The 14,702-nt window shown below is 47.8% G+C and overlaps 1 long non-coding RNA gene across 1 annotated transcript; it reads left to right on the top strand.

The window, feature by feature from the left end:
• The first annotated feature begins 3,841 nt into the window (after window positions 1-3,841).
• On the top strand, window positions 3,842-7,533 carry LOC131812532 (uncharacterized). Its single transcript, XR_009346388.1, has 3 exons — window positions 3,842-4,695; window positions 5,473-7,066; window positions 7,287-7,533. It is a non-coding gene; the product is annotated as an uncharacterized LOC131812532 (long non-coding RNA).
• The last annotated feature ends 7,169 nt before the right edge of the window (window positions 7,534-14,702 follow it).

Genomic DNA, 14,702 nt, shown 5'->3' on the forward strand with positions numbered 1-14,702 from the left:
GCCCTTTTCTTTTGTTTTACTGTTTCTGTAAGTATTAATTCGCCCAGCTAGTTGGAGAACCCCAGTTGGTTCTCAGGAGCGCCTGGAGGATCTATCGCTTTAGTGATCAGCCCGCAGTTCGGGAAGCCAGGCAGTGGTCTGACTGACGCGGAGCAGTCTGACGCACGCCCCGTGAATGCACACATTAAATGGCAGGATTAGTTACAAACATCCCACACTGAGAAACAAAGGGACCCACTGCGCCTTCCAGTACACACACACGCACACACACACACACACACACACACACACACGCAACCAGCAGAACTGCGTTACTCGTGTCAGGTCGAAATTATTTTAAAAAGCACCCAAATGCAGATAGGTTCTAGAAAATATCAGAGGTTAGGAAAACATGTATAAAGCTCTTGGTTGCCATGGTAACATAAGACCTTGTATCAGCAATGGGGAAAATCAGAAATTGAGCATGTGTGCAACATGACTTTTCTATAGTTTTTCAAAGGATAGAAGGAAAATTTTTTAATTAGGTTCTCGGTTGTTTTTTTTTTTTTTTTTTTGCACCGCCCCCCAAGGGCTTTACCAAATTTAGCCGATGGCTTTTGCAGAGGGTTTTAAGAAAGAGTCAGCAAGACTAAGGGCAGGGCCTGACTTCGGGTTAGCTCATTAACCCTAGCCCATGGGGGAGCTGGGGGGGCACTGAGCTCCCTCCAGAGCAACGAAAGCACCGCGATGCTGGGATGCTGGCGGCTCTCGTTCTGGGAGGCCTGTTCTCCGGCATTGCTCAGGGCTTGCTGCCCCCCCTCCTCCTCCCCCTCCCTCCCAGCCTGCAGCCCTGCTGTGCTACCCATCACGGTTCCACACCTTCTTCCCGTCTGGGTCTGGATCCTCTTCAGCATCTTCTGAGGAACGGCCCTCCTGCTGCAGAGACACCACGTCCCCCAAAGGCATGAAGAAGAAAGGTTGACCTTCAAGTTCTAGCGGAGGCACTTGCTTCCCTCAACCACTGGAGAGCCCTTCGAAAACCAGCCTCCAGGAGGACCCCTTCCGGAAGGTTCTCAGGGGGCTGAGCATCCCCTCTGTGGGCAAGACCTCCACCCCATCCAGGGGTAGGCTTGCTGCTTGGAATGGTCCCGTGTCTCACGTCGTGGTTCGTGTCCACGTCCGCCCTGCCCCACAGTCTCCAGGAGAAGGAAGGCCAGCAGGCCCGGGGAGGGTAAACATGTCTTCAGCTTTAGGTGGGACCTCAAAAGTTATTCTTAAACATATGACTGAAAATGATTTGCTCAAACTTGGGGAGCGCCAAAAGGTTGATTATTTCTCCTTTCGACATCCTGCTAGAGCAGGATGTGTGACCCCCACCAAACACCTCTGGGGAGTGTCTGCGTGTTGAGTGCACAGAATTCCTCCAAATCGTGACTAAGTCATTTAACCACATTTTGACATCAGGGCTCTTGAGGAATTAGACCACTTTCTGGATGGCCTTCTGGGGGGAATCTAATGTCACTTGCCCACAAATCCCACTAGAGGAATGCTCTCTGCGGGCTAGAGTATGGCCTTAGAGTTTCCGGCAAGGACCAGCTTGCGCGAGGCAGCACCCTGCAGGGAACCACGCTGGGTTTCCGCAAGGTCTGCGCGGACACAGACGTTCTGCTCTGCCCGGCCGGCCCAGCGCGGGACCAAGAGGGGGGAACTTCTCGGACTTTGAGTCTGTGTTGCGTAGATTTCTGGGCACAGAAAGCAACTTTTCTGGGCTGTAACTTTATTTTGAAGATCAGTCAGAGGTAAGAAGATCCTGAACTGCGCGAAGATGGAAAACGACGAAGAAACGCGCGGAGAGAGGGCACCTTCCCCACGGGCCGCCCGTGCAGTGCTCAGCCCCAGCGCCCCGCCACGCCTTCCTCCTGAGGGAGCGCCCGAAACCACGGCCCTCCGGCCCAGAACCCAAGGCTCCAGGGCCATGTTCACTGCTCAAGACCGCGGAGACTGCGTCCGGGAAGGTCCTTACCGTTTTTCCGTCGGCGGACGCTTCCTCTGCTTCTGGTTGGGTGTGTTTTCCATCAAGGCGTGTTCTCTGGGGAGGCGGTCGGGGATGCTGGCCAGTTTTCCCCATCAAGCTTCCGGGCATTGGGTTTTTTCCCATGGAGAGGCTTCTCAGGTGAGGCGGGTTCCCAGGAAGAGACAGTGGGAACGTGTCTGACCAACCGTCAGGCGTGAAAGGGCCCAGCTGGATGCCGGCCCGTCGGGCTGGAGGCTGACGCGGGGATGGGAGCTGTGCGGCCTGGCGGACAGGTCCCCCCACAGGTGCTGCGGGGTCGGTGTCCTGCAGCGGGTCCAGTGTCACAAGGGCTTGACTCCACGTTTCGACACACCGCAGTGTGCAGCTTTCAGCAAACGTGTCCGGTTGAGTGAGCCCTTGTCTGGGACACCCCCTCCCCACCCCATCCCGATAGCTTGGGCTGACTGGGCTGTGACTCCGTGTCCCCACAGGGCCTGTGCCTCCTGCCCCCGCCTCCCCCCTTAGCGGTGCCCCTGGCTGGCTCTCCATCCACACGCCCCACCCCTGCCCAGCTGCCTCAGTTCCCAGCAAGACCAGCTCTGAAGCCTTTCTCTTCCCTGGGGCGTTGGCACCCATCTGTCCTTCTGCAAGGGCACCACATGCCAGCTTCTAGCCAGCCAGCGCCCTCGCACACTGTGGGCGCTCCTGTCCTCACTGGGGCTAGCCCCGGGACCCCACCTACGCCATCAGCTTCTCCTGAGCAGCTCCTTTTGCAAGTGGTAATTAATTTATCTTTTGCTTGAAAATCGGCTTCCCACATGCCCCGGGAAGGGCTGCGGGTGCAGGGAACACAGAGGCCCTTCCCTGATGTGTCCTCAGTTCCTTGCTGTGCCTGAGGGTTAGTGGGCGCCCTGCACTTCTCACAAATAGGTCATGAGCAAAGCAGCTGGAAGCGAATTCACATTCCTGCTGATCTAGTCTTTGTGTCCAGTCACAGCGCTGTCTGGGGACTCTTGTTTCCAACAGGACACCTAGAGGACGTCAGGGTTTCTCAGAGCCAAGGGCCCTGGGGATCTGGAGCTGCCGGCCCAGAATCCCACGTGAAAACGCAGCCCCCAGAGATGGCCGCAGGCTCTGACCATCGATGGAATTTGGAAGAACATGCATCTGGAATTTTAAAAGGTAACCTGCTGGCCAGTAGAAAAAAAACTGTAGTAGCGTTCCGACAGGTGGCTGACAGCCTGTATTAGGACTGGGCTGCGTGACTCAGCGCTCATGGGACGTTACACCCAGAGCAAAACTGCTGCCATGATGAAGACTAAAGACGAACCTTGAGCGGAGGCCATGCTTGGGATCACATCTGAAGAGCACGTCTGTCTCCGTGAAGCCCTTACTCCCACACGCGGTGGTTACTGGAAGCAAACGCGTGTCCACGGAGGAGAATTTTTTTCTCTGAAACAAACAGGCAAGGTGGCTAGTTACGGATAAAAATGGGTGAAACAGTTTTCTTCTTCCCTGCTCCCTTAAGAAGTGAGATGAAAGTCATTTAAACTTCCATATGAGTATCTGAAAATCTCACCCTCTGTAAATCCTAGAAATCTCTACTGTCTTATATGGAGACTGTGGGTCTTGCTTCATAAGCACAGGTCTGAGGGTATCAACCGGATAATTACAGGGTCCAGCCCTGAAAGGAATCCGATATGGAGAGAGCAGACACCAGTGGTCAGTCCAGCTGGGACCTGGGCAACCAGCGATCATTCGGCTCGGGGTCCTTTGCTCCGTGCCGCCCGGACACAGTCTGTCTGCTCGTTGTGCAGCAGCTCCAAGGACGTCGTGGGATGGGTTTTTGGTGTGTCCTGAAATACAGAATTACCAGCCGAAATAGAGAATTACCTGGCTGGTGTGGTTCTGGAGAGGGCCTAGGAGTGCTATTCCGAGGGAGAACTTGAAGGTGCGACGTCGGAGACAGACACACACGTTGAAATCATTCCACCCAACAGTCATGTTGGGGCTGCCGGGAAGGGCATGGCCGGGTCATTAAAATCCCTCAGCCCCTGACCGTGAATTCATCCAAAGTGAGAGCATCCTTGGTGGGCCTGGCTTAATCAGTAGGAAGGAGTGTGAAGGTCAGTCTCTCCGTCCTCTGATGGAGAGACCCGGCACGGCAGCTGGGGGTGCAGTCCCGTCCCTCTCTAGATAAAGTTGGCTGGGGTCCGAGGGGTCCTTCCCCTCCTCCTGAGACTCACAGGCCGGTGCTCCTAAGTCCCTTCTGTGATAAGTTCCCTGTGTCTCACCAAGTACCATGCACAAGTATGTGCATATCCCAGGGGGTGACCCTGCCTGACGCACAGCTTGAAGCACGCACGTGTGCAAGTTGTGTTCTCTGCTGACCGATGCTTCTCTCGTCCCCTGCCACTCCAATGCTCCTCCCATCCCGAAGTCCGCATGCACGGGCAGACTCCGGTGGGAACGTGGATTCATGGTGAGTTCTGTGAAATGGGTTCTCAAGGCTCCTGGCTTCCAGAGGCCTCAGGGCATCCTGCGAACGTCACATGGTTGGGGGACCTCATCTGGAGTCCGCAAGAAGCACAGCCTCTGCCCCTAATTCCTCCTAACCGCGTGGCTTTGGCGCATCCTTCTTTTCCGCGATGGACATGATCCAGCCGACACGGCCGTGTTGTGATGAGCACGAGTGGAACCGGGTGAGCAAGACACCAACAAAGTGTGCAACATGGCCGTCTCCCGACGCCGCACACGTGGGGGCCGCGCTGCTGCTGGTGATGCTGTCAGGTCATGGGCGGGTCTGGGACCCCCCCTCCCTCTCGTTAGCAACTGTCCGTCCTCAGGGTCCCCGAAGGTCTGGGCCCAGGGTGCTGTTGCCAGTGTAATCCAGCTACAGATCAGGGGACAGCGGGCCCCGGTGAGTCACTCCTCACGGTGCCCAGAAGGAGGGGCTGCCCTGCCCGGGGGTCCACACGGGAGGCCCTGGAGCAAGTCACTGGGAGTGGAGGGGACACGAGGCTAGAGTCTCCCAGCCCCCGGGGGGCCCCGCTGGGCTCACAGGGCAGAGTGGAGCCAGGCAGAGCAGTGGAGGGATGGGCCGGACCGTGGCTGCTCCTCGCGGCATCTGGGCGAACCACGGGCCAGGTCTTGTGTAGGCGATGAAAGCAATCCCTCTCCCCGCTTCTCACCAAACAAGACTCCCCGCTGAAGGCTTAGTTCTGAAAGGCAGGCAGGCGCGTTCGCTTGGGAACTTACCCCCTCTTTGCAGGAGCCGGGGGCCTGACCCTTCGTGCTCTCCGCCCGCTCCTCTCGAGTCAGGCTCTGGTGGGATGAGACGGGGCTCCAGGTGGACCCCAGGACTCCTGGGCTGTTGACTCCACTGGGGAAAGGGGGTCCATGTATCAGGGAGAGAAGGGGCAGATCTTGCTGGACTCCAGGCCTGTGTGTGTCCCTCATCTTCTCTCTCTCTGCCCCAGCCCTCCAGAACCATCCAAAAACAGTTGTTTCCCCAAGGCCCCTCTACCTGAGACGTGAGACACTATCAACACACTGCACCTACCTTTGGCTACTGGCAGGTACATATTCCGGGTGAACCACGAAGTCTTTGTCCACGGACCCACGGCCGAGCGGAGCAATGAGCGACAGGAGGTTCTCTGAACTGTTGATTTTGGAGTTGCTGTTGAGAAGCCCTGCGCTCTTCAGAGTCTCAGCCGGTTACCCACGTGACCGTCTGCTCTTCTCCTCTCTGGAAGAGTTTATGACCTTAGCATTACTGCCAACATTCCCAAATCTTTACAGTAGGGGCTTTGTGTCATTTCTAAGCTCTCTATTCCGCATTTGATAGCAGAAAACTTGGAAATTCATATGCTTGTGTTATGGAAATTTTTCTATGACTTTTGTCTTTCTGTTTTTTTCTTTCATGTTATTTTAACTTTATAAGACATTGACTACGTGGACTCTTTAAAAGGATCCAGTAAATTACCTTTCTCATAATTTCCATCTCTGTGTCTTGCAGCCTTAATTTCTGGTAAATTTACTTCTGGTAAATTTCTTGAACTGTAGCTGTGACCATTCAATTCGATTTTTTTAAAGACTTCCAGGTTGTTAAAAACTAATTTTTATTCTTTGAATGTTTCCTTTTAGAATCACATGTTCTTGCTTCATGAGTTCAATCTGTTCTTATCACTTGGAGATTTATTCTAGTTTTTAAAAAAATCATTTTGCTCTGTTTTGTTTCTCCAAGTGTCTCCACTCTGTGTATGGTCTGGTGGTCAACTGAGGTCCTCCAGACCCCAGTGTCCCCATGGCTGAGCTCCTTTGGCCCTAGGTTACATTTGGCTGGCTTGTTTTCTTTCTTTCTTTCTTTCTTTTCTTTTCTTTTCTCTTCTTTTCTTTCTTTGTCTTTTTTGAAGACTTACTTATTTGTTTTTTAGAGAGAGAGTGGGGGGAGGGGCAGAGGGAGACAGAATCTCAAGCAGACTCCTAACTGGGTCCAGAGCCCCATGCAGGGCTTGATCTCACAACCTTGAGACCTGAGCCAAAAACAAGAGCCAGATGCTTATCCAGGTGCCCCTAGTTGGCTTTCTACAGACTCTCTTCTGCAAGCAAAGGCTCAAGATTCCTCTCAGCTAAGGTAGACACCACGGCCCTCCCCTCTGGCTTCTGTCTCCCAGTACTCTCCAGGGTGGCATGCTCTTATGGTCTTCAGGTGCATTTCTTTCTCTGAGCAGATGGAGAAGACACGGAGTCGGTCCAGGGGTCCAGACTGCCATGTTTACACAGAGGACTCCTGGATTCAATCTTCTGTCCCCAAAAGGTCCTCTTCTTAATCCTATGCAATTTAGACTCCTTCTATTTTAATCCTGAGAAATAACAAACCCAACAGAGATTAATGTTGGAATTGTAGAGGTAAATTTTAAAAATACCATGAGTAAGAACATGTCATGAACTTTGACTTTACCTGTCATGGAAACTCAGCAGCGGTGCATAGGATAGCCACCCTTGGGCAAGAGTAGAAAGATCGGTGACCAGGAGGAGACACCACCAAGCTCACCCTTCTCCCAGATGGAGGTATGCGTGGACACCTGCTACACTTCCTATGCTGTGATTAGATCGGCCAAAATATGTACAAAGAAAATGAATCCTGTAGCATAGTGTCCTGCAGGAGGAGTGTCATGTAGTTATTTCTTTAACTGAAGATGTAACCGACTCCGAATACTGCAGGTTTTTGGTTTTTTGTTTGTTTGTGTCCTAGTTTTCATTGGTCCTCTTGTTTCTGGCTTCTCGTCAGATTACACGTGGGAGGGACCCACCGTCAGACAAAGACATTCCCACGGTATATTGCTGCTGGAACAATATAGGCTTCCTTAACAAATGGACGGCATGCCTGTTTTCTGCTCTACCAGTTCTAAAAGAAGGGAAGATCTGGATCATTCAGTAGTGGGCTAACTCAGCAGTTAATGCGATGATCTAGCATATCGTAGCTTCCTATGAGCATCAAAAATGAGGCAGCCAAAAATTTTTAAGGAAATGTACTCTGTTTTATCCCTTATGCTTAATGTACATTTTAATAAATTGCATAACTGATTTGAGTGCTATTTATTATTCTAGTGGGAAAGCAGAATGCAATGCCCTCATCTTCTGGGTAAGAATACTTTCTTCTTTCTGAGCAGATACAATCGGGCAGTTGAGTTCAGGACCTGATGCAGGGCTCTGTGAACCTGCCAGGCCTTCTAAGACCAGAGTCTTCACTCTTTAGTGTGAGGTGTAAACTGTGTTTCTCAGTTGCAGGGATGGGGGGGGACGTCCCTGACAACCTCCAGCTGAAGACGCCCACAGTGATCGGAAGGTAATGACGTCTGTTTGAATTGAGGAAGTGGGAGGCATGTTGCAAATTAAATTACCTTTAATCCAGACCACTCTAAATTAAAGGTAAAGAAACCAGGTCAAGAAGCAGCATAGAGACTCAGGTCAAAGTTGGCTTGCCAAAAAGACAGCCCTCCACTGCCACTCTACGCAAGTATCTCGTGGACCATCTGGGCTTTGCTTCAACCTCTCATCTCTGCCTCTTAACATGTCTTGGCTCCTGCTTCTTCCTCTTCAGACTCTGAACTCCTGACTGCCCGGCACCAGGTGTGCACATTTTGATGTGAGCAATGATTTGCCTGCACATAGCAGGAGCTCAGAACGTCTGTCTGGAGCTGAAGGCCGCCCTCTACGGCTTTCACACTGGGCTCCGTCCGCCCCATCACAGTCGGCGTCGGGATCCTCTGTGTCCGAGGTTAGGAAGCAGGTGGGCAGCTTCAGGCACTGCCGGGCACGGTGCTCCGGGCCAGAGAGAAAAATCAGCGCACCATCTGGACTCGACAAAACGTCACCGTCAGCGGGGGGCTGGCCGCTTGCCCGTTCAGTTCTGCCTCGGGTCCCTGCTATTTTTATGAGTCTGTCATGAAAACACTCAGAGTCATCTCAGAAGAGGAAGTAATCATATGCATGAAAGAGGCATGCCTTGTGAAGACACACTGGTCCAGAGGTGGCTTCCACAGATGGTTCCAGAATGTCCCATGCAAGAGTCCCAACGCAGACGCTACAATCTGACATTGCTCTGTGCAATCCATAGCCACATTGAAAGCTGCAGGATGCATTAGAAATGAGATTCAGCCTCAGCAGAAGAAAAATAGAATGACCCTGAAAATCCCTGCTTAATCTCTTTCTCAGCTTCCATCCACAAATGACAGTTTCATTATCCTGGGAAACAGCCCCTGGAATTCGTCACTGACCAGCTCTCCCCATGCACTGCAAATATACGCTTACATAGAAAGACCCAAGGGAATGTAAACTTAGAAACAAGCGTAGGAATCGATAGATTCTATGAGGTTAGTTTATACTAAGAACAGCTGCTGATGTGACCTCACTTGCTTTATGTTTTCCTCAGAATTTATACATTTCTTTTATAATTTCAAATAACATTTTGCTTCTAAAATGAGAGAAACCCATAGAGGAAGAATCCAAGGCCCAGAAAGGGAAGCGTGTGGCCAAGTTCGCTCAATGAGATGACGTGTGTGTGTGTGTCAGTGAAATGCCAGCAGACACAGAATCACTTTTTAAAGATTTTATGTATTTATTTTGAGAAAGAGAGAGAGCATGAGCAGGGGAGAGGAACAGAGGATAGGGAAAGAGAGAATCTTAAACAGGCTCCACAGGGAGGCTTGGGCCCAGTGGGGCCTTTAGGAAGGTCCATCCCCCTGGCAGGCAGAGTCAGTACGGTCCTGGTCTGGGCGCTCATCCATGGCCACCAGCCGGCAGCCTTGGCTGCTTGGGCTTCCTCACAGCATGGCGGCTATGGTCCAAACACACATGCTTCTGGAAACAGAAAGTTGAAGTTGTCCATCCCTTTGGGCCTCAGCCTGGAAACTGCCAGGGTGTCATTTCCACTGTATGCTGTTGGCCAGAGCCATCACAGAGCCCACCCAGATGACAGGGGTGGGGATTAGACGCTGCCTCTAAACAGGGCAAGCAACAAAGGATTTGGTGATCTTCGAGAAGGGACTGCCACGTTACGGACATAGATCTGGATTCAGGTAAGCCCACCATGTAATCCTTTGACATGTGAATCTATCACACATGTGATGTCATGCAAACCCCTTAGGCTCTCACATGAATTCAACGAAGCTGGTGGCATTTGTTATTGCTGAGTGACAAAGGACGAGACACGCCCAGAGTGATTCAGTCATGTGTACCCACCCGCAGTCACTGGAGTTCACGTCCACTGTCTTCTCACGCCGGCCACAATTGGGTCTCCCGGGCATTTTGTCTGTTTAAGACATTTCTTAGGTTTGGGGGAACAAACGGTAAGAGCCTTGCCCTCCTAATAAGCTTAGCAACACCCAGGAAGGGAGTTTAGAAAAACAGCTCAGGTCCCAGGAAGGCGTGAGCCACATGGGCCTGCCTGTGGCTGCTGGATGGGCTCCATTTGGAAACATGGATGCTCTAGATCTTTTCTTTTTCTTTACGGCGTCTTGTGGAAGAAATAATAACAATTCTAATGAAATGCAATTAATTTTATTTATACGTGGGCTTATGGTGTTGTAAAGAAGAAATCTTGCCTCAGTTTTTCCCCATTGAGAATGGTATTCACTGTGGGTTTTTCATAGAAGGGCTTGATGATATTGAGGTGTGTACCCTCTGTCCCTACACGGTGGAGAGTTTTGATCAAGAAAAGATGCTGTACTTTGTCAAATGCTTTTTCAGCATTTATTGAGAGTATCATATGGTTCTTGTTATTTCTTTTATTAATGTATTGTGTCACATTGATTGAAGTGCGGATGTTGAACCAAACTTGCAGCCCAGGAATAAATCCCACTTGGTCGTGGTGAATAATCCTTTCAATGTACTGTTGGATCCTATTGGCTAGTATTTTGGTGAGAATTTTCCCATCTGTGTTCATCAAGGATATTGGTCTGTAATTCTCTTTTTTGATGGGGTCTTTGCCTGGGTTGGGGATCAAGGAAATGCTGGCTTCATATAATGAGTTTGGAAGTTTTCCCTCCATTTCTATTTTTGAAACCGCTTCAGAAGAATAGGTATTAACTATCCTTTAAATGTTTGGTAGAATTCTGCTGGGAGACCATCTGGCCCTGGACCCTGATCTGTTTGGAGATTTCTGATGACTGCTTCAATTTCCTTGCTGATTATGGGTCTGTTCTTACATTTCAGTTTTGGTAGTTTATATGTTTCCAGGAATGCATCCATTTCTTCCAGGTTGCCTAATTTGTTGGCATGTAATTGCCATAATATCTCTTATAACTGTTTGCATTTCTTCGACCCAAGGTCAGAAAGAATTATACCTCTGTTTCTCGCTAATAGTTTTATACATTTAGCTCTTACATTTAGGTTTTAGTCTATTTGGAATTTACACATGGTGTGACGTAAGGTCTAATTTTATGCTTTTGCATTTGTAGGTCTAGTTGTTTAGTGACTTTTGCTGAAAAGACTATGATATCCCATTGAGGCGCTTGGCACCTTTGCAAAAGTCAATTGGTCATAGATATATAAGTTTATTTCTAGATTCTTTTTTTTTTTTTAAGATTCTATTCATTTGAAAAGGAGGGAGAACATGAGAGAGAGAGAGAGAGAGAGCACAAGCAGTGGGGACGGGTAGAAGGAGAAGCAGACCCCCCGCTGAGCAGGGGTCCTGATGCATGACTCGGCCCCAGCACGTGGGATCGTGACCTGAGCCAATGGTCACAGCCACCTAACTGCCTGAGTCACCCAGGTGCCCCTATTTCTGGATTCTAAGCTCTAATTCCCTGTTCTATATGTCTATCCTTAGGCTAGTATCACAGTCTCTTGATTTTTTATAGTTTTGCAGTAACTTAAAATTAGGAAATGAGAGTTCTCCAAATTTGTTCTTTTTCAAGATTGTTTTAGTCTCAGTCCTTTGCATTTCCAAGAAATAATATTTACCAACCAGAGTACATTGCTTATGCACAGTTCCTTTTGTCTTCAGACATAGACTTTCCAGTGAAAGCACTACTTTCCAAAAGTTTCTTCCCCCAGCCCCTCCTTTGGAACAAATTGTGTGTATATCTGTAACACAGCCTGCTTCATCAGTCATGGTCGGATTTCCATTCTGATACCCCGTCACATCCAGCTGGGCTTTAAAATTGACTTTCGATCACCCTCTCTTTCCCGAACCAATGGCAATGAGTAATATGCTTTCCTTTTACCAAATATCATATGACTGGAATCCTACAACATAGAGCCTTCTGTGGCTGGCGTGATGAATACCTTGATCTTTTAATCACATGCCTTACCACGCTGTGTTTTAGCCCTTCTCCTGTCCTGTACTCTCCCTCCAGTTATTAGCAATTGAAAATGAAGCTGCTATCAACCTGCAAGTAGGGGTTTGTACTCACATAAACCTCAGCTTGCTTGAGTAGACACCTAGGAGTTTAATTGTTTGGTTATACAGTAAGTTTATGAAAAATTTCCAAACTTTCAAAGTGACTATATCATTCTGCATTTCCCTACATTTTAGATCACTCTGCATTCTTGCCAGTGTTCAGTATCACGTGTTTCTCTTTTGGATTTTGAGCTTTCTGTAAAGGTGTAGTGAATAGCCCATTGAGGTATTAGTTGGTTTTCCTAATAATGAGTGATGCTGGCCCTTTTCCCAAGCTTATTTGCCATCCATATATCTTTTCTGGTTAGGTGTGTGTTCAGATCTTTTAAAATTGGATGTCTGTTTTCTTACTGTGGAGTTTAAAGAGCCTTTATGTACTGCAGATAGGAATCTTTAATCAGACATGTGATTCTCAAAAGTTTTCTTCCAGCCTCTGGCCTAGTTTTGAACCGTTTAATGGCGTCTTTACAGGTAAATATTACTGACTTTAACAAATGAAATTCATCTTATTTATTCTGTTATGGATTATTTTTTGGTGTCATAGCTGAAAACTACTTGCCTAACATAAAGGCACAAAGATTTCTACTCTGTTTTCTTCTTAAAAAGTTTCAAAGCTTTCTCTTTTATGTTTAGATCTATGATAAAATTCTTAGTTCATTTTTGTGTGAAATGAAGATGTATATGCATGTTTTTTTGCAGGTGTATGTTCAATTATCCCAACATCATTTGTTGAAAAAAAGTATCATTTCTCCGTAATGACAGTGACTTTTCTCTTGGAGACTTTCTGGGCTGCACTGATAAAACTGAATTTATCAGCAGCAGAATTTTCTGACCTGTTTTCATTAACGATTTTATCTTCACTGCTTTCTCTCCCATCTCATGTTTTTAAAATTTCCTCTGCATGTGCTGCTAATTTTGAAAACATTTTCCTTGTTGTTATCATGAGTCTATTCCTACCTTAGATATTTCCTGTCCTTTCTCTGAGATCCAGAGTGGAGGATAAATTCATGTGTGCAACACCAGCTTGTTTCTTTTCAGGGAAAGCTTTTGTTTATCGTGGCACATCCCAGACGTCACCCCTGTTGTACTCCGTAACCTCAGTTGCTCATTGTCCTTTCTCCCCTGAACAAAAACCATGACATGGAAACATCAAGAGGATATACACGTGTTCTCATTGAAATATTCCTTCAACCGAAGTCGAACGTCGGGGACACGGTGTCTTCCCAGAGAGCGGGCAAGCATGTCTACATATTTACGATGTCAACCTTCAAAGCTTGCTTGGGTTCCCCTGGGGATAGGGGTGGCCCATGGTGGCACTCGTCGACCCCTTTTATTTTTCTGGCTGAATTTTGTGGAAATTATACACAGACTATGGGCATTTGATTCTTAGTTTTCCTTCCTTGAGTGCAATTTGAAGGTTTTAAAAATAGATCTTGTTGAGTAACTTGCAATAGACTTCTCTGTCAGAGTTGATGTGCTAACATCTTAACCCATAAGCCCTTACATTTTGGGGGAGAAGTAAGAAAAGCTGTGACTCAATACATTTAGGATGGGGTCAGTGTTTCATCTCTTGGTCTCTGTGATGCTGGGGAATTCATGCTGTAACCCATCTACTAAACAAGGCTCTGAATATAACCATGGATCCTCTAAGACAATGGCTTAAGCTTGCAAGAGTGAGAAAGTCCAAATTTATCCAAAATATAAGCCATCTAAAGCTCTTGTTATTGAACTTTTTATGACAAGAGTTAAAAGACAAATTAGTATATTTGATTTTCATGGTCTGCTGCCCATCCTCTGGCTTAATTCCTTCCTTCTACAATACTGCAGGTCGAGAAAGAAAAGGTTTTATAAAGTCCGCAGTGTGGACAAACCATGAAATCATTACGAAAGACTGTATTCTTCAGAAATGCACAGCTTGACTTAAAAAAGAAAATGAAGCAGAAGATACATGAATTCTAAATTGTCCTATTTTTTCTTTTTCTTTCTTGCTTCTCAGAAAGACAAGGCTGCCCACGTCTGACTCAGCTCCTTCCTAATGGCCTTCGCTTCTGTTAGTGTTCGCATCCGCGTGAGGGGAGCATGGGAAACCCTGGGTCTCCTTGATTGAGATCTAAGTCACATGCCATTCTTTCCCCCACTGAATGACTCCTTCTCTGTGTCCCCAGGGTGCTCACTCTACCCCCAGACCACTACCCGTTTCCAGACCATTTCACCACCCTCAGAACATACCCGAACTCCCCTACCTCTGGCGACCGCTGGTCTGCTTTCTGTCTCTGTGGATTTTCCTATTCTGGACCTGTCGTATACATGGAATCATAAAAAGGTGTTTTTTGGTCTTGATTCTTTCACTTGTTGTTTTGTTTTGAGTTCACATATTATGGCCAAGGTTCAGCATGTGGCGATACTTCATTTGTTTTTCTGTTGAGTTCTATTTCTTGATATGGACATCTGCCATATATCTTGTTGATTCATTCATCAACTCCTGGACATTTTGATGGTTTCTATTTTATAGCAGCTACAATAATGTTGCTATGAATATTCATGTACAAATTTTTGTGTGAATATGTTTTCAATTTTTTTTGGCACATAACTAGAAGTGAATTGCTGGATCATCTGGTAATGGTATATTTGCATTTTTGAGGAGCTTTCCTCAGTGACTGTGCCATTGTACATTTCCACCCCCAACGTATGAAAATCTCGTTTTGTCAACATCCTCACCAACACTTTCAAGTTTCTTTTCTTTCTTTATTCATTTTTCCTTTCTTTCTTTCTTTGGTTTCTTTTTTACTGTTCTACCTATCT

Source organism: Mustela lutreola, chromosome 12 (genome assembly GCF_030435805.1).
Source record: "Mustela lutreola isolate mMusLut2 chromosome 12, mMusLut2.pri, whole genome shotgun sequence".
NCBI lineage: Eukaryota > Metazoa > Chordata > Mammalia > Carnivora > Mustelidae > Mustela > Mustela lutreola.